This window comes from Cryptotermes secundus, unplaced genomic scaffold, assembly GCF_002891405.2.
Source record: "Cryptotermes secundus unplaced genomic scaffold, Csec_1.0 scaffold873, whole genome shotgun sequence".
Taxonomy (NCBI): Eukaryota; Metazoa; Arthropoda; class Insecta; order Blattodea; family Kalotermitidae; genus Cryptotermes; species Cryptotermes secundus.
Genome location: NW_019739229.1, coordinates 1,266,794 through 1,286,856, shown reverse-complemented (window position 1 = coordinate 1,286,856; position 20,063 = coordinate 1,266,794). Strand labels below are relative to the sequence as shown.

General features: G+C 41.3%; 1 long non-coding RNA gene across 2 annotated transcripts in view; it reads right to left on the bottom strand.

Annotated features, from left to right (window-relative positions):
• Window positions 1-20,063, bottom strand: part of LOC111871809 — a 260,141-nt gene that overhangs the window by 132,148 nt on the left and 107,930 nt on the right. For both annotated transcript variants that reach the window (XR_002844100.2, XR_002844101.2), the window contains exon 2: window positions 11,486-11,741. This is a non-coding gene — a long non-coding RNA (uncharacterized LOC111871809). The remainder of the gene's footprint in view (window positions 1-11,485; window positions 11,742-20,063) is intronic.

Below are 20,063 nucleotides of genomic sequence, written 5' to 3'. Positions count from 1 at the left end.
ATTAATTCTTTCTCCTCATCATAAGACGCACTGCTACATCATGCTATATAACGTGAATATCACTAATATCTATAGGTACTGAAACAATCTTTATACTCACAGACGTCACATAAAAGACGAGAGAATACGAGTCTGTTTATACAAGAGATTCTTGTTGACAGTTACAGAGAGGACCACCAGAAGGCGGTGAGAATTATGCTTTAGTAAGTACTGATGTCTCCACACTTTTTGATAAGATTATTTTAATGGCGTCCACTTTCAGTGACATCGTGATTGAACGTACACAAGTGCAGATGAATTGAGGAGCCTTTGGTTGGAGTTGTGATATCGGCTATTTTGCTACATCTTAGACAATTTACAACAATACGAAGCCACGTATTTATACGAGGAAAGATTGGAACTTATGTGTGTATGGCGAAATAATTGTTGTTACTGAAATTTATAAAATCTCTGTTAGTGTTTATTTTGTATCTCAGACGCGAAATCATTCAACTACGGATTGATATTTTTGGTGACACCGTGACAGAAAGAAATATATATCTTTGTTACTTTCTTGCGAATTGGATAATTACTTTTACGGTGCTCTATTGTCGGCGGAGGAAGAAAGAAATTTGGTGTTTCTGACGAAGTTTGCTTTCGTAGCAAACTCATGACGAATTCCTTCCTTAAAAACCAACACTGGTAATGCATAGGACATATTATTATGCTATTAAGTTTAGCGTCTAAGGCGTTCTATAAATTACGCTCTTTCTCAGAAATTTGAAGTTGATTTTGTTAGGCATATTTACGAGGTTTATATTTAATAATTCCCAATGAAGCGGGAGTTGTGCTAGTAATAAGTACTTAACGAAATATGGGCCATATTAGTATTTCTCACTATTTCTAAAATTATTGGATTGGATATCTATATGTAACGGACCTGATTTGCAGTATAATTTTTGTTAATCATATTCAACAAAGTCTATAGTTTCATAACAGAAGCACGAAAATCACATAGAGGTGACAGGAAATTTACTGGAAAAAAAAACACCAATTGAAACACATTATTGCAATAAGTACTGACAAGGATTAATTTAATTAAAAAATTTCAATTATATTAAACTCTACACTAGGCTGAACTTCTTTAGTTCAAAGATCTATAATTCCACACATCTCTTACGATTATAAGAAATTAAAATTTGAGTTTACAAATTAAACTGCAAGGAAAGTACTATAAACGGTCTCTTTGTACACAGAATGAAAGCAAAGACCAATTTAATTGCATATAAATCCGCAGAGGGGCGTATATAACAAGTGCATGCACTCTGAACTGAAGCACCCGTTCTCGGGTTTTGCTGTTTTGATGAGGATATTTTGTAAATCATGCCTCACTGAGTTCCCGATAACTATATTCCTACACGAGATTGTCAAAGGGAAACAAACTTTTTGTTTATAATGATGCATGAGCAGACTGTACCTGACATGCAGCTTCAAGGTGTTGCTATTCTTGCATTTCTAGCGACATATATTTTATACCACTTTTATTCGCACTGAAGTGTTAAGCCATAGACATATAAATCAGTTATAATAATTTCCTGCTATACATAATGCTCTAAGATGCTAGATTATCCTTGAATAATTCTATAGATTTCCACGTGCGTGTTACTTGCTCACTCGGTTTTATTGCGTGAATCATTTTAATCTTGTCAGCCATTAGGCCAAGCCTTTTATGTGTAGCACATCGTACACTTTTGGACGTGGAAATTGTACGTAACTCCAAGCTACCAGCACGAAATAATTTACGCGGATTTCGCTGGAATGCCTCTCTAATTGGGTTGACATTTTCTTCTGAAGTCTGTGTCTTTCCAGGAGATTTTACACGCAACTGACTACCTGTAGTCCTCAGTTTGTTGGCCCAGAACCGAATGCTTTTTCGTGTAGGAGGCTGACATCCATATTGCGTTCTACAACGACACTGGACAGCCCTAAGAGATTGCAACTCTGCTAGCCACAACAAGCATTGAACCTGTTCCTTTGGTGTCGAAATCGTTACTGAACTCGCCGATGGTCACCAGTTGGAGCATGCGCGTAAGCCTGGCATGGAAAAAAAAACTTTAAGAGTTTTCCTTTCCGTTGCCATCAACGGAAAACGTATGTGACAATTAATTTCCGAGATATGCATTTTTCACTTTGGAAAACTTTCATCCGGGTGATCTGCATATTTGCACGTGAGCCCACCTCGTCTGCACAATTCATAATTCTCTTTGCTAGGAATACGAACATTACAGCCTCTCAGATTTCTGAGGCAAAATCGTATAATTTCTTGAACATCTGCATCACCTTTATGAAATATATTATGTATAACATGCATCACATTAAGCCTCCTCAATGTATCCTCTGTAAGTCCCTCCCATCAGTAATACAAAAACTGCAGCTTTTTGGATAGCTGAGGTAATAAGCTTAATATTACTTGAATGCAGTAACCAATCGTTATGAAGCTTGGTATGTGTACTATATCAACTGAGCCCATCTCAACGGCGCAGTTCATAAATCGCTCCTGTCAGTAATACCAACACTGCAGCCAGTAAAATTGTTGAGATTATATCCCTAATATAACTTGAACGCCTGAAGCGATCATCAGGAAACATGATATATATATCATGCCACCTGAGGCGATCTCAACTGCTCACGTCACAAATCCCTCTCATAAGCAGAGCCAGCACTACAGCCTCTCAAACTGTCGTATTAAATATCCAACTCGCACTGAAAGGAAATAAGCCGATTAATTCTTCCCATAATTTCTTGTTTATTTGTATATGCAAGCTGCACATACAGCCCATTGTACCATTCTATACTTTACTGTCTCAAGCATACTAGGAGACCTGAAAAAGTTTAAATTTATTTGTAATACAATATCCTAGGGCCGGTCACGGTAGCTGAGCGTTCTAAGGCATGTACTGTCTTCGCTCGCTTGGAAACCGGGATCGTGGGTTCGAATCCCACTCAGGGCATGGATGTTTAGTTTGTGTGTGTGTGTTTCTGTGTTTGTGTACAGGTAGAGGTATTGCGACGAGCTGATCACCCGCCCAAGGAGTCCCACAGAATGTGTAAGATCTAGAAAAACCGAATTGAACGGAGAAGTTCATGGAGGTAGGCCTAGGCCCACTGGGGCTGTAATGCCAAGGAAAAAAAATAATATCCTAGGTGCAACACTTAATATATAACACAACTCAAGTTTTCCAGCATGTCTGAGGTCGACAGGGCTCAGAAATCTTGACCGTATTAACATTGCATAATGGGCCGCGCCATAGCTCAAGCGGTTAGTCGCTGGCTTCCCACAGTGGCGGCCCGGGTTCGATCCCGGATCTGGCCAAGTGGGATTTGTGGTGGAAAAAGTGGGGCTGTGGCAGGTTTTCTCCGAGTACTTCGGTTTCCCCTGCCAATCTTCATTCCACTAATTGCTCCACAATCACCCTCACCTATCATCTGGGGCTAGTACAATAGGCCAGAAGTGTCCGCAGTTCAGGGGACTTAGACTCACCCCACTAGCAAAAAAAAAAATATTGCATATCATAAAGCTTTTATACGAGCGATCTGAACCGAATAATTAGCCTATTCAAAAGTAACAGAACTTGGTTTCAGACTAAACTGAACAATACTATCTACTGGGATATAAAGATGCCTAGTTCGCAAAACGAATCCGGTGTTTCGCGGGAACATATCGCCTCCACCTTCAGGATCGAAAAGTAAGCCAAGCGAGAAACCAGAAATAATAAAGCAGCAAGCGATGCCTGCATATTGTTGATTTTTTGCTTGGCTTACTGTTTCAACCCCGAAGGTGCAATCATCAGTTCCTTCCGAAACGTCCGGGGATTTCTAACGAACTACGGGGCATTACATTCCAAAATGCAGTACTCTTCATTGTCACAGATGTGAAAACATCAAATGAAACGCGAAACGAATTTAACCCTGGGCCTAACATATGGTCTTTTACTGAAATATCTTTTTTTTTCTTTCTCTCTCTCTAGGTAGTTATTGTGACAAAAAAAACTCTGGACTTAGATTCATTCTTATTCTCCTGACTTCCATACACATCTGTTTGTCATCGTCAAAACTATCCTCCTGAGATTACGTCACATGGGACACTCATTAAGAAAATTTCCAACTAAATTTCGCCGATCTTGCAATGATGATGTTACCTGACAGGGAGTTTGCATACCACTCGCAGGTCCTGTAAGCAGCTGAGGTGACAGATGTCCGAACTTGGCGCGTCCGTCGAGAAATAAACAAGCCTCTCGTTCTCGCTGAACAATTCCTCAAACCTCTCCAAGTTGTGGCCTATGAAAATGTCTACTCAGCATACGAGATCGAGTAAAGTTGTTTGTGGCGTGCATGCGAGTTAGAGCAAGTTTTCTGTATGCATAATTGATTTTTTAAAACAACTAATTGTTTTATTCACGGATAGATTTTCGAAACCTCTTTATATAGTAGAAAGAAATAGTAACATAAATGTAGACTCACATTTGGAATCTATATTCACAAAGTTCTACTTGTACATCTCATGCAGTGAGGTTATCGAGGCAGTATTTCATTTTCTGAGGCTACTACAACAGATATTATTTTCATGGGACATGTTAGAACATTGCACATTTGCACAAGTGGAAGAAATTGAAAGTTCTCCAACAACATGATTCACGCCCCCTTTTGGTAACTTCTAAGTATGTTCCCAAGGATGTGGGACGGAGAGGGGAAACCCTATTTCATGGCTTCCAATATTTTACGGAGAAGAACAATTGTGCAGTTTTCGGAGGGGCTGGAACGTTAGACCGAAGATTACGGCAGACAGGAAACCATAACACCGGAAGTGATCCGTGCTTAAGTGGAGACAGATTTCTATCCCCCAACCTGTCGCATTACAAGATGCACACGCATGAAACTTTACAACGTAAGTTACAAACATGTGAAGTAATTCTAGTTTTGTTTCGTTCAACTGAGCATCATAAATAGACAAAATATTCTGGACTGAATGATAGCAAGCATTACCTGAGTTCAGTCTCCTCTTAATTTCCTCCTGAATCAGGCTATGATTTGTTATCGTCGTTACTACTGGACGCCATGTGCATGCTACCGTCGTCACGTGCACCAAAAACAAATGAATTCAAGTAGATGAGATAATTAGTCTGCTCAGGAGCGCTGATCCTTTCAGGTTATCGCAAAGCACTTACAGCGAAACTTAAACACGAGTTTGCCATAAAATGTTAACTCTTTGAAGGCAGTTCTCGGCACACGTTAGTAATAAGGAAGTGGAGCTATGTTGTGCAGATAATGTGAGCAGATTATTTTTATGGGCAAAATGTACGTATTCTTTCACAAGAGTCCCGAGAAGCATGTGAAAGGACTCTGTTGCGGAAGCCGGGTGCTTCAGATATGGGCGCGGTGTTGCCGGTCGCCCCATTGTGCAGCAGACAATGCAGACTTGAGGCAGTGATGCTGCAAGTAGAGAGGGGGTGCTCATCACACGTGGCCCTGTTCAACTCATCTCTTCTTGCTCATTTAAACTGCCTTTGTGAAGTGTCAGGCTACTAGGAGGATCACATCCGAACTTCCAGTCTTCCTTTTTCTCTTTACTTTGGATCTTTATGACCGATTGTTCACTTGCGTTTCTGTTTCACACTTCCGTATTGATCGAAGAATATACAAAGATAAAAACGCACACGAAACCATGTTCTGTATGAGAGAATAACATTAAAGTTATCTCTGTAACAGGCAGTGGAGTCCCATAGGGTTGTGAGACGTCGAGGCTCTCACAAACAATCGACTCACAAGTGACGGTGAGCTATGACAGAATAACATTATGGAAAATATGTATTAGAATCTTGCGTATTGTTTATTAATTGTTTCACTGTTCATAAAGTGACATGTGGGCAGTTTCTAGTTAACGAATGGGCAAACATGTTGCCACGGAGAGATTGGTTCTTGGAAACCAACTAATTACGGAACACGGTTTCCATGGATGCGAAAACTGAAAATTGTAAACACTTAGAAACCAAACTGTTGCTTCGGGATTAACACGCGGTTTTCGAGACAATGCACTCATGAAGAGCAGTAATGGAGCCCTTGGGGGCGGTGACCTCTAGGAGTATTCGGTTCTCTGGCTGTTATAAAAGGGAGTTTATTCGTGAATTCAGTTCAGTCAGAGATTCATGCATAAGTGAATTCAGAAGGCAGTTCAATAGTTGAGTGTTAACCAGATAAAATTCGTTATCAAGCAACGACTAGCAAGCAGACACTGGCATTACTTATTTATTCCCTCTTAAATAATAAAGCACTTTCCTTAGAACTTGATTATCACTGTTATATTTACAGACACGTAATAAAACAAGTAAGAGGCAAAGAAACACTACACTACTCAACATACCACAACCAATGATACTGCTTTTACCAATGAATATTAACGTAATAATTATTAATTAAGGGATTTATAACCGAATATTCTAAGTTATGAAGTTTCCTTCAATGTGCTACAACCCTTGAACACAGTCTTGTAAGAACGAGAATGTTGGAAGCTCAACAACATAAGAACTATAAGAAAAATTACTTCTTATCACTTTTCGTGTTTGATCAAAATGAGCGAAGTAAAGTTTTGAAGAACTTGTTATATGTGTATTCCACTGAAGTAAACCAGTTTTTTTCCCCTTGACACTACAGCCCCAGTGGGCCTAGGCCTACCTCCATGAACTTCTCCGTTCACTTCGGCTTTTCTAGATCTTACACATTCGGTAGGACTACTTGGGCGGGTGATCAGCTCGTCGCAAGGCCTCTACCTGTATACAAACACAAAAAAACGCACACACACAAACTGAACATCCATGCCCTGAGTGGGATTCGAACCCACGATCCCGGCTTCCGAGCGAGCGAAGACAGTGAACGCCTTAGACCGAGTAAACCAGTTTACCAAATATCAAATTTCAAAGTAACACAAGAAGGCAATAATAGTTATAAGAACTTGTTGCACAAAATAACTTATGTACTTACTGTTACTTCCGAAGTAACTGAAATGTTCCCCATGTTCCAGTTACTTGGAAGCAACAGTAAGTACACAAGACATTTCGTGCAACAAGTTCTTATAAAAATATAATTAACTGCCTTCTGATGTTTGGCGCTTTGAAATTTGGTACACAGGTATAAATAAATAGGGGGAGCGTGTTGTCTCCGTATTCAGCGTCAATAGTGACTTTTACCATGAGAGTCACAGAAGAAGAGAGGTCGAACTCTTGAGTTTTCTTACAGAAGAAACACTAGAAAACATTGGAACGCGTTTGCTTCAAGCCACAAAAGATCTTCAAATGCCATGGCTGAAAATATTTGTCTCCAGTTCGCAGTTAAAATCAAAATACGTAAAAATAAAGTTTAATTTGCTAACAGGCACTTAAATTTGGTGATAAAGCTATTTCAGTCGTGAGTAGCTTCATTCTATGTTCGTTTTTGTATCTCCAACGAAAGTCTTCCTCACCACTAACTTGGGTCGTCTCAACGTAGCGCCGTGAGGGAGAGGCAACTTCTCCGACTCCGCTGTGACTCGTGCAGTCTAAACACATGTTGCAGGCGTACTGTTCCTGCGGACATGAATTGAAATGGTTGTCTCTAGACTCACACCGCTTTTAACATGTCGGCACCGACACGCAGAAAACCGCTTCCCATTACTGTTGCATGAAATTCTTGTAGTACAACTGTTGTGTTCTTGCAAACAAGCTTGTTTGAGAAGACGTTACTAAACGATGGATGTTGTATAGTTGCTCATTTCACGATCGTTGTCTAACAACGGTTCTACATTCCACAGTATTTTTTATTTCATTATGATGTCAAAAAACTTACTGCCATCATCTTCATTGTCTACTGCCAAACCAAGCAACCAACTAGCAGAAGTAGACGCAAGCTGCGCTCAAGCTACATGTCTCCGAAACCTCGGACTCTCTCCAAGCTGCATGGCTTTACAACCCAGATGACCATACCGTTATAGCCACTCACTCACTCATGGAACTGAGCCCTTCTTGAGAAGCCGCCTACTGTGCAGCTACTCAAGAATTTCCCAGCATTTATGGAACCCGAAAATTCATTACCGTGTTTACAAGAGCCATCCATTGGTCCCTGTTATGAGCCAGTTCAATCCACTCCACACCATCCCAACCTAGCTCTATAAGATCCATTTTAATAGTGTCCACCCATCTACGCCTTTGTCTTCCCAGTGATCTCTTTCCTTCTGTCTTTCCCACCAATATCCTTTATGCATTCTTCTTCTGCCCCATTCGTGCTACATACCCTGCCCACCGCATCCTCCTCGATAGTTTCTATGTTCCTCTCTTAATGCCAGAGACCAGGTCTCATACCTATACAGAACCACAAGCAAAATAATCGTTTTGTATATTGTAAGTTTTATGTTTTTGGACAGCAGACGAGAAGACAAAAGGTTCTGGACTCAATGGTAGAAACCGTTATAGTCACTGCTTTGAGAATCTCATAATCAAATTGTATCTGATGATTTCCACCTTAAAATAAGATACAATACATAGAAAATAAGCGCCAATATAATTATTTTATATACACAGTTTGATTCATAGATGTCACTCTCCACTCAAAGAATTGGGACTATCTCAGTCAGTGTATTGGCTTGACGAAGGAGAAACTGAATTATAGACGGGGTTTGGATTGGTGACTAGGTTTACTGACCACTTATACACACAACTCGCAACTACAAGTAACTATAACAGCCTCACTTTTTGACACACCATAAAGATCACTCTAACTTCAGCACATTGTAATATTCTATATCATCATTAGTCGTTTCCTGGTAACGCATCCTAACAATGTCATCTAGTAACGTCCTTACCGGCTGGTAGACATCCCACAAGTCATTGCTCCAGCTGTCTAACACCCAGGCTGACAGCCATCTCGCAACAACCTTCTACTCTTCTCTTCAACAACTGCAGCTCCGAACTTGTCCCGTTCATAACATCTCAGCACGGACCTCAAAGAAAACGCCGCTCATTGTTGTAGTATAATCTTTTCCTTGGGAACATTTCTGTGTTCGAAAATTGCTCAGTAACGGCTCTTGTGTATTTGCTAATCACTGCTTCATCTTATCACTACCACTAAAATTTTATTGCGTCACGGCCCCCTTTCCACTGACTTCTCCGATTTAGGGAGTCAGTGACGTAGGCAGACGGAAGTGGCCAGTGCCATGGCCTCTAGACGGTCGTCTTTCTCCGAACAGCAATTTCCCCCCCCCCCAACACATAAGCACTCCCTCACCGTAACAACGGAACTGCGGGTGACTATACAAAGAACCTCATGTCTATGCAGCGACATTATATCTGCATTTTGAGTTTCTGATTACTTTACACATACCATCTTATTACACCTCTTGTACATGGCAATTTAAAGGCAGTAACCAGCCAATCTACCCCCAGCAATGGCAAAACCTGTATGTTCTTTACACGGCCAGTGGTGTCATTTTTCAAGAGCAACTCTAAATAAAACCAAACAATCAGCCGCAATGTCACTATTAGAGGTACACACATGATACTTCTTGGGTCTGTAAACAAAACCATTGAAACGTGCACACATAATGTGCCTACATGACTAAGTAACTAATTCTCAGGAGCAGAGCCCTTCGACCTAAGCTAACATTCGCTCAGCTAGTCAAGAAATTCCCACTTTACATAATCACGCCATATTTCTTATATGCTCCTTACATTTTAGCTTTCGTGACTATAATTACTACAAATTAAACATCTGTCGACCACATCAAGAAGGACAAGATGGCGAAGCACTGCAGCTAGCATGCGAGATATCAGAAATGCGTACAAAATTTTGACAAAAATGTTGAAGTAAAGCGACCTCATGGGAGATGAGGTGGGGAGGTAATATCAATATGGATCTTGATGAAAATGGGTGGGACAGTAAGAAATGGATTCATCTGACTCAACGACAGACATTATTTGCAGGCTACAAATATAAATCACTCCGTCCAATGTGACCTGTAAGTTTTTTACTACATGAAAACTTAACACCCTTACATGTTTCGGTCTCTGTGGACCATGTTCAGAGGGCAAACATCACTACAAATAGGAAACCAGCATCACATAAGTTGTTTAGACGTAAAGTACGTACACTTATGTGCTGCAATACATAGTACACAAAATTTTGAGTTAGCTTTGCAGCATTACTTGTCCCTTTTAAACTTAGGTTGGCGTACTTTGGTATGATGTTTTTGTTTTGACAGGTTCGATTGAACCATATATGCGCGTTGGTTCTTAGTAGTTTCATTTTAGTATTGATGTATTGATTTACCAGTTTAGCTTGACTAGCTTCGATGAGTTTGATTTGTTTCATTTGAAGGCTGTTCAGAGCTTGGCAACGACCATTCCAGTTTAGTGAAAACCTGAAATATACTGAATGACTTGACGCCTACTACTTCCCAAGAAGGGCTCTGTTCCATGGAGTTCATTAGTTAGTAGGTTGGCTGGTTAAAGAATTTCTCACAATTCCTATGCTTCTTACATTCCTGGCTCACCTGGTCCTCTTTAGTAATTATCATATTACCTATTAATAGTCAGCATTTTTAGTCTGTCATCACGTTAGTGGGTTTCTAAATTTTCCGTTTACACTAACCCCGTATTTGTCCTCTGAACTTATCGTACCTTGCCACTGATACTTTTCACACTTACAGTCTGATTCTGGAGAGGAAAACTAACACCAGCTGTCTCTCAACCTGCATGAAATTCACGAGGTGCCTATTAAATTTGTGTTTATATTGGCGTGAAGTTAAGCTTAAAATGAAATTCAGTTTCTACAGCAGAATACTCGGGAACTAACGTGTTGTGACCATGAATATTTAATGCCGAATAACTGATGGGATTTACATGAAGTTAGAGGCAGCCAGACACAGGAGTAGCTTACGTGATTACTTACTTACTTACTCATGGAGCTGAGCCCTTCTGGAGGAGCCGCCAATTCTGCAGATACTCAAGAATTTCCTAGCATTTTATGGAACTCGAAGGTTCATTACCATGTTCACAAAAGCCCTCCACCGGTCCCTGTCCTGAGACTGATCAATCCGATCCATACCATCCCATACTATCTAAGATCCATTTAATATTGTCCACCCACCTACGTTTTGGTATTTCCAGTCGTCCCTTTCCTTCGGAGTTTCCCACCAATATCCTATATACGTTCCTTCTTTACCCCATTCGTGCCACATACCCCACCCACCTCATCCTCCTTGACTTGATCATTCTAATTACACTTGGAGAAGAGTACAAATTACGAAGCTCCTCATTATGCTAACTAAATGTTCCTTTATCATTCACCAGCTGTCTGTTTACATTTCAGTATATCTGTTGGGTCGACATTTAAATACGTCACTCCATTACATTGATGCAGTAGAAGTGAAGGTAATAAAGAACCACACTCTGCAGGTATTTGGCGGAGAGAATTGTGTACTCACGAACTCTTAGAGGCACTAGTTGGTGAGAATGGTGCTCCTGTGGCTTCACCCATGAGAAACTGGCCCCTTCTCCCGCTGAAAAGAGCCCGGGATGATATCCGTGTTGGTGTGGATACTGTGCAGATGAAAATGATTCTATCCGCTGCCAGGAATGGAACACTGTCATATCTTCCGTCCTGTCAGCTGCAGAGTCTCTGTGCTGACTGATGTAACAGTGCAATGACGATTCCCAGGGTCACTGTTAGTAAGCAATCACCTGTAAGATAACGAAGAACGAAATATCCGTGTCAGTAGAACATAAGATAAAATGCAAACCTCGTGTGAATTCGATCAGCGTTAAGCACTTCTATGTTCAATATGAAGTTAACTTTTCAAGCACCGGAGAGTGAAAGTGTATCGACCCTCTAAGGGTTCTGCTCCCTTTTAATCTTACCCTCACGCTCTATGTGATCCCCTTCGAACTAGATCAAGCGTTTAATAGCATATGACATTTGTATTTTTTGCTGATGGAATTTTATCGGGTTAAGAAAGGTAGTTTCTTGCCATTTGATGTAAAATAAATTTCAGGATAATCACAATCCGACTGCTCTTGTAGCTCCTGGAGGCCATGCTGCGAGCAAGAACCTATCTTCTCTGCCCTTCACAGAGAGATAAGTTTATGCCTAACTCTTTGTACGGTACCATAAAGGAAGCGATCTCCTTCATCCGTACTCGCTTCTTAATCGTATTGGGTGATGCCAAGTGGAAAAGCAGCAAAGAGTAAACAAAAAATGAAAGAGGACGTTAAGATCTTCCAGCTCAGAGGTTCCTGAGGCACGAGCTATCGACTTATCGAAGCTATGGAATCGAAAAACACATTGCCGAAACGCGATTATGGCTTATGTGTCCCCCATATTTATTTAATTTTTTTGTCACAGTCAGGAAGTCATTTTTGTGTATGTGTATCAACAAGGTGTAACTTGGAATCTTCGCTAATGAATTGTGATGCTTAAATGTCACTGGTGATTGCAACTTCGGCCGTTCCTTAATGCTGAAATATGTAAGATGGAACTGAAATTTATTGACGAAAATATAAATTCCATAGTGAAAGTTTCCTTCATATATCTTTAGATTAAATAAAAATCAGTGTAGGAATGACGGTGTAAATGACAGTTAATTCATTGTTATAATTTTCCGTTTCAATTGAAGGACAGATAGTTATTGTAGTCCTGGAGTTTCAGCAGTATTCAAATTTTTCTTTTCAATAAATTTCGAATTTAGAACTGCTCCATCTCTGATTTATCCTGTTGCATATAAATGTATTTTAGCCCCCAACATTCTGCTAGGTTTATAATGAACACAACTGCGTTATATCTTCATGAATTACGGATGTCAAATTACTGAGTTTTACCAGTAACCCCATCTTCATTTCAATTATTAATTATACGTGACTCCAGAATCCGTTTGTTGAGTTGATATTCTGCACATAAATCGGAAATCTCTTTCTGTTTAAATTTCATCACGTCCAGAAAATGAACCCACATTCCAAATATAATTAATATCCGATTCACTGTGTAAAGCGTTTGTAGAGACTTTTGTTTGATAAATTTGCAAACTACCTTCGAATAGCAAGTGTTCGTTATGTTAATACATTCTGTGGAATTACATTTAATATCCGTCTGTGTAACAAAACCCTTTCCTCTGAAGCCACACAGTTTGAATTGCCTCCGTCTGATTGCTCAAATTATCATGAAGCCAACATTCAGCAAGCAGGCTTTTGTGGTTCGGAAATGAAGAACAGAAGGGAGGTCCTCTACTTTAAAACTGAGCTTGCTGATACAAGCTGAATGCTCTTGCTTGTAACAAATTATTATATAAATATGATAGTATGTTTATTCATAGTTATTTATTCACAGGTTGACGTAAAATTCCTGCGAAGAATTTCATTATCCATGCATAAAGAATATGTACAATACATCGAGCTAGAGGCCACGATACACGTAAAACGGGGATATTTGGAAAGCACTGAATGCAATAACGACTAAAGGAATTTCAGTCTGAAACGCGCCTAAGGGTCCGATGATCAGGGTTCGATTTCTTCGAAGAGAAAGTCAGCAGCTCCTTCCCTCTTTTACCTACCCTCCACCACTATTTGGAGACGGTAGCTGTATTTATCCATGGTTCAGTTGTTGTGTTCACAGTACTCCCTAAATGGAATGGGCGCTCAAACTTATCTTTCAGCAAGAAAAGACTGAATATCTAGAACTACAAGTGTTTAATAAGAGTTAAGCTAAATTCATGATATACAATCATGATCATCATCAGTAATCTGTCAAGACGACAGGTCCACAGTCTCTTNCCCCAGACCATATATGGCCTTAATCGCTGTTCACTCTTCCCATTGGTCCCCCCTCCCAACCCCCCTGCCTACTTCATACATAAACTAGCTCTTTTCACTTCCAAATCATTGCAGCTACAGCTATCTGTATTCGCAACGCATCTCAACTACCCTGAAGATGGAGGCGATATGTTCCTCCGAAACGTCGGTTAAAACCAAGAATACACGGCGCCAGATCCCAGAAGACGACTTTCTCCACAGTCATCGCCGTGAAACCTCAAAACTTACATGAACAAGAAAATGTTTTGGTTTTCGCTACCAAGACCAGACCTGCTTCTGTCTCACCCAACCCTCTATCCATGGGTACCGGGGGTTTCTGTGACACACGTGGAGCTTGTTTTCATTTAATGACGAGGGTAAGAACTTATGAAGCCGAATTTCCACTCCCCATTATGGCTTCATAGATATCGCAGTGTTTAATTGAACACAAGTTCTAATTATGTGCTTAACTGCCCATATATTAGCCTCTACGACTAAACAAGACACATTATAGTATCAAGCGACATTCACTGTTTCCATGTGGAACTTGCTAATCTGCACTTCCTGCAAACAATTCTCCTAATTCTATTTGCGATTGAAAAGGCAACTTCATCGTTTTAATGTAGAGTACATTATAAGTGGTTTCGTTCGAGCCCCATTTCCGTTTTAGACCACTCTTCTTTTGTGTCAGGGGACGTAACTCTCCCATTGATGGCCCATGAAACAGTAATAGCATTACTGATACCCCTACAAACTCCGCAGCCGGCGTAACACCACAACCCTTGATCCAATTTGACCTTTAAAAGCAGCGTAACTCCTGTGCCTGTTTTTCGGAATTACAAACCCCCATCAATTCTTCCTTTTTTATAGTTCCAATCGTTTCCACCGTGGTTAGTGCGCGACCATTAGAAACAGACCGGACGGTAAAGCTTAATTGGTTCTTTACCGGCCGTATGTATAAACAAGGGCAGAAGTAGGTTTTTGGATGCCAGCCGTGTCCCTGGGACATCCTTATGGAAAAATAAAGGCAGGGAGCGTGATCCTCAGTTTCTAAATGCAGTTTATGGTTCCAAGTGAAGTTAATGCTACGATACGGCTTGTTCCATTGCATGTTATTGCCTCTGTGGGTACGCGCTACTTTGAGCTGGGTCTGCTCCCTGTTGACAGAATCTCGAAAGACACGTCCTTCCGTCCGTTCGTCCATCCATGGCTCTACAGTCTTATTCGTTGGGCCTTGGCCTATACTTCAATTTCTTAATCCTATACACAGCCGGTAGGACACCTCGCACGCCGCAAGGCCGCTACCTACACACAGAACAACAGAATAAATGCAGACATCCATTCCTCAAGGGGGATTCGAACCCACGACCCCAGCGTTTAAGCGGACGAAGAGAGTTCATGCCCTAGACCGCGCGGCGTACACAACTTCACTGAAAGAAGACAATTACTCGGCAATGTCAGATATAGCAGAGAGATGCACTTCTTCGACGTGAGTGCGACAAGCAGCATGTGAAAGATATTAATGGAGTATGGATAGATACATGGCCGCGCCATAGTTCAAGCGGTTAGTAGCTTGCTTCCCACCGCGGCGGCCCGGGTTCGATCCCGGGTTTGGCCAAATGGGATTTGTGGTGGAGAAAGTGACGCTAGGGCCGGTTTTCTCCGAGTACTTCGGTTTCCCCTGCCAATCTTCACTTCACCAAATTATCTATCATCATAATCACCCGGGGCAGGTACAATAGGCCAATCAGTGGCCGCCGTGCCGAGTGGACCCAGCTGGACTCCACCCCCCACTAAGAGAATAGATAGATACAGCCAATCACAGTGGCCACGCGGTCGAAGGCACGAACAGTCCTCGCTCACTAAAACGCTGCGGTCATGGGTTCGAATCCCACTCGAGGCATGGATGTCTGTGTGCGTTTATTCTGTATGTAGGTAGCGGCCTTGCGACGGGCTGATCACCCGTCCAAGGAGTTCTACCGACTGTGTATAGGATTAGAATAGTGAAAAAGCGGCCATGGTCCACAAGGGCTGTAGAGCCATAGATCGATAGATAGATAGATAGATAGATAGATAGATAGATAGATAGATAGATAGATAGATAGATAGATCAGGTTAATTAAACGCAATGAATAAACAAAAAGGAAACTCATAATGAGTACCACCGATTTGTATGTCAAAGCTATTATTACTGAGAAACCGCGCAAGAAATGGTGACGAATCATTAATACAAAAGTGAAACAGACTAAGAGATCGAATTGAACCCTACGAAGAGGAAGATGCATGGAGAACTCCTAAAAAAGGGAAGAATTTTGGAAATAAGGAAGACGGAACGCTGAGGTCCGTAGATCTGTGAGATAAACATACCTGATATTGATTAATAACAACTTTCACTTGACCCAATGTCTGAAACACCTTCTGCACTACGAGAGTTTCTACCAGGGAATTCACGCGCAGCAAGTACTAGAGAGGACATGTACGGGAGTACAACTCAGCAAGGGCTTTCCTGTCAGTAGGCGCGGAGGTCAAATCGTCACCTGGAAACACTGCGTACTGTTTTGGGTTCCATGCACAATTTGACACAGAAGAGCGTCATGAAGTGCTTTATGACGCGAAATCAAGAGTTCAGTCCTGAAAGCGAGACAAGGGAGGTGACTTCTTCGACTGTCAAAGGAAATAAAATTATCAGTGCGCTGTGGCACCTGTGCAAATTTTGGAAGATAGTCATTTTTCGTTACTTCTGCTTGCATTCCCAGCAAAGGCTTGAACGGAGACCAGGTAAAACTGTTCAAGTGTTCAAAATAAACTTTGCAGAACCACTGGACTTTCTCAGACGCAGAGTTTTGGTACTGTGACAGCCTTCATGTATGTGATCGGGTTCCAGAAACGTGGACTACCACGACATAGGAGACTCATAAGCGCATGTTCACAAACAAACCCAAAGTTGCTAGAACTCCCTGAGGCGCACCCAGTGCAAATATCCGGACATGAAAGAAGATGTACGAAGTAGAGGATTTCGAGAAGGGTTCAGAGATAAAAAGCAAGAGAATGTTCGCAGCTTTAAGTAACATAAGAGAAGTACCAGCTGTCAATTTTTGGAAGCAAGACGTGGACAATAGGAATTACCTTCCGGTAACGTATGGTCGCCTATGAAATTCGATGCGCAAACCAATGTGGAAGCGTGCGCTTCCGTGAGGAACATAAGTGTCTCTATATATGCCACGGTTCAGCATCTGCACAATTACAAAAGGAAGGCAGCGACGGGGCTTTCGTCAATAATGAGGTTCAGACTTCCTTAGACGGGCGGTGTGTGTGTGCACCTGAAGGAATGTAGCGTTTCAATGATTTTCCAATATCGGATAACTTGCATTCCAATACAAAACTGGTAGTGCATCACCTTACCAGCATCAAGTGCTCTTCTAAGATGACCGAGAATAAGAGGCCTTTCAGGGGCAAAGGTCTGAACAAAACCATTCTTGAAGCATGATTTTATTTAAGCAGAACATAGGTGCAAACAGCTGAATCGAATTAGGTTGAGATACTAAAGTACTACATAATAGGTAATGCTACACCTCTAACAGTTCGTGAAGTTCCATAGGGTTGTGAGACGTCGAAGCTAACAAAAGTTTCTAGAGACTAGGCTGACAGATGGCGGTGAGGTATCAGTCTCACTCGCTGGCCACCATTTGCTCCCAGCAAGAATCCTGGTACTCATTTCTGTTAGAGGCTGAATAGATTCCAGGGCCATAGTGCGGCTGGAAGGATTAGGTCATTTGATAAATCCAATAACCTCATCGGGAAATGAACCCGCGATATTACAGCTTGTAGCATAGTACCTAATGTTGATAGAAACCAGGCAAAAGGACAATGAAGCAGAGGGAAGAGATTGGGTTACTAAACTAATGCCTGTTGTAAGCGTTCCGGATAGCGAATGCTCGTACCTCTGAATGCGTTTACAGGAGATAAGAGAGCTATAAATTGTGAGTATTAGCAAATAGTAAATGGATAACCCTATAAAGCGGGGTTTTGAAAGGAAAGAGGATATGTCACGGCAAGCTTTCTGAGGAAAGAGTGGCAAGTAGAGGGAATTTTGTAGGTTACTATTTGCAATGAGATGTGGGTTTACAGTCAGTGGATATGCATCTGAATTACGGAAAAAGGGAAAGTGCTGAAGATTTCATAAGACGTTATTCTCATGAAAGCAACGATCTGTATGATCTTGCGGAATTCAATGAAATGTTAAAAACCGTATGATCTGAGCCTTCGAAAAATTGAAATTACCATCTGTCGAAATGCATACAACATCTCCGAATTCGCAGTCATTCGATTTGGAAAAGGAAATTTAAAACATTAGCAAGGAACATAAATTCAATGTAATACTGTGGCATATTTTCTTAAGACAAGAACTGTGAAGCCAGCAGAAACAGCCGTCAATGAGTACCGGCTTCGCAAACAAGCATGTTTCCACGGCGACAATTGGACACAACAATAAAGGGAAGCAGTGTTACCTACGAGGTTCGTGCCGAGATGTTATAAGCAAGATAGTCAGTGAGACTCAGTTAAGTGGAGTGAGTTGCTTGGTGAGTGATTGAGTTAGTTAGTCACAGGACTGCTGACGTTCAGCCGTTGTGAGCTATTGCTGTGAGAAGTTGGTAGCTAAGGATAGGGTGGAAACGAAGAAGGGGAATTTCCGCTACTCAGCAACGGCTAGTGAAGACGTGACTGTGGACACTATGTGTGTGTGTGTGTGTGTAACAGTGAATTGTAAAGTGTAGTCACGCGCTGTATCAAAGAGTCCAATAAATCCGATCATGAATCCAAAACCCGTCTACAGTTACACTCAGTCATGTGACAAATATTGTACTTGAGGCCGCAATATTGTATGGCACAGTTGGTTCTTCACCAAACTATACTACACACCATGCAGGGGAAAGGAGCTTGTGCCACTCCGTTCTGTTGGTACTGCAGTAACTCTGTTCGCAGGTGGCAGAACTGTTCGCTTTATGTTCAAGATATCCTTTCTGCTGAGAGCAACTTCTACTGTACATACCATTTAAAGTCGAATATGGAAGCTAAGGTACTTCTCCAGTCAAAACTGACAATGAGAAGGAGCGCAAATTAACGGAAATTCACGCTATTCAAGCGGCAGACAGATGACTGCGCGATTTGACCGGATGAAACAATTATTTTAGAGGCAAAGCAATTCTGTTCTGATAACGCGAGGTAAAGAATTTCTAACTCTTGCCAGTTGCACAAAGAAACATAAACCATAGACCAAATTCCATGCACTGAAACTTGCTTCTAATATTTGAATAAAAGGAAGCAGCGGTAGCGTAGTTGGTTGAGGGACTATTATAAAAATCGGAAGGTCGCGGGTTCGATTACAGAAGAAGTTATTAAATTTATCAAGTAACCTAATCCTTCAGCTGTAATATGGCCCTGGGTCGACTCAGTCTCCAACAGAAATGAGTACTACGAATATTTCTGGGAGAAACGGGCCGCTGTCCTCTCTTAAGCCGATTGACTAGAGCCTCGACAGCTTGGATAGGGTAGGAATTATCAGATTGGGCACTAGAAATAGCGGCATATTTGTAATTCTTCTTCCAAACTGTTTTCCAACACACAGGATTCTATACAACAACTCTATGATGAAGTTTATTTCAACACTGTTACAGCCCAGTAACTCAGAGGCCGAGCTTAACTAAGTGGTACAAATGAGGATTATTTCGAACGGAACAACAAAGTTCCTGGCTGTAAATACTCTTTACAAAAGCTTTAATGCTGCAGCAAACTAGGAACCTAGTGGCCATGTGGGATTCCCCTAAATGTTTTCAGCGCCTTGATAGAACAGGAATATACCCCTCACCTCACAAGATAAATTTGAAATTATGTGTACAATCATACAACTGCGGAGTAATATGCTACCAAGGGCACTTCGCACTGGAACAAGGCTGGGGATTACACGTCCATATAGTCACATCATTATCATCTTCTTCTTCTTCTTCTTCTTCTCTTCCTGTTGCTCCCACTTGGAGCATAGCGCATCAGTGAAACGCTTAGTTTCACTTCAGTTTCTTAATCATAGACAGTCGGTAGGGTTCCTTGGACTGGGGATCAGCCTCTCGCAAGGCCGCTACCTAACACCGACACAGAATAAACTAAAACAGACATATATGCCTTGAGAGTGGAATTCGAACCCACGAACCCAGTGCTCGAGTTGAT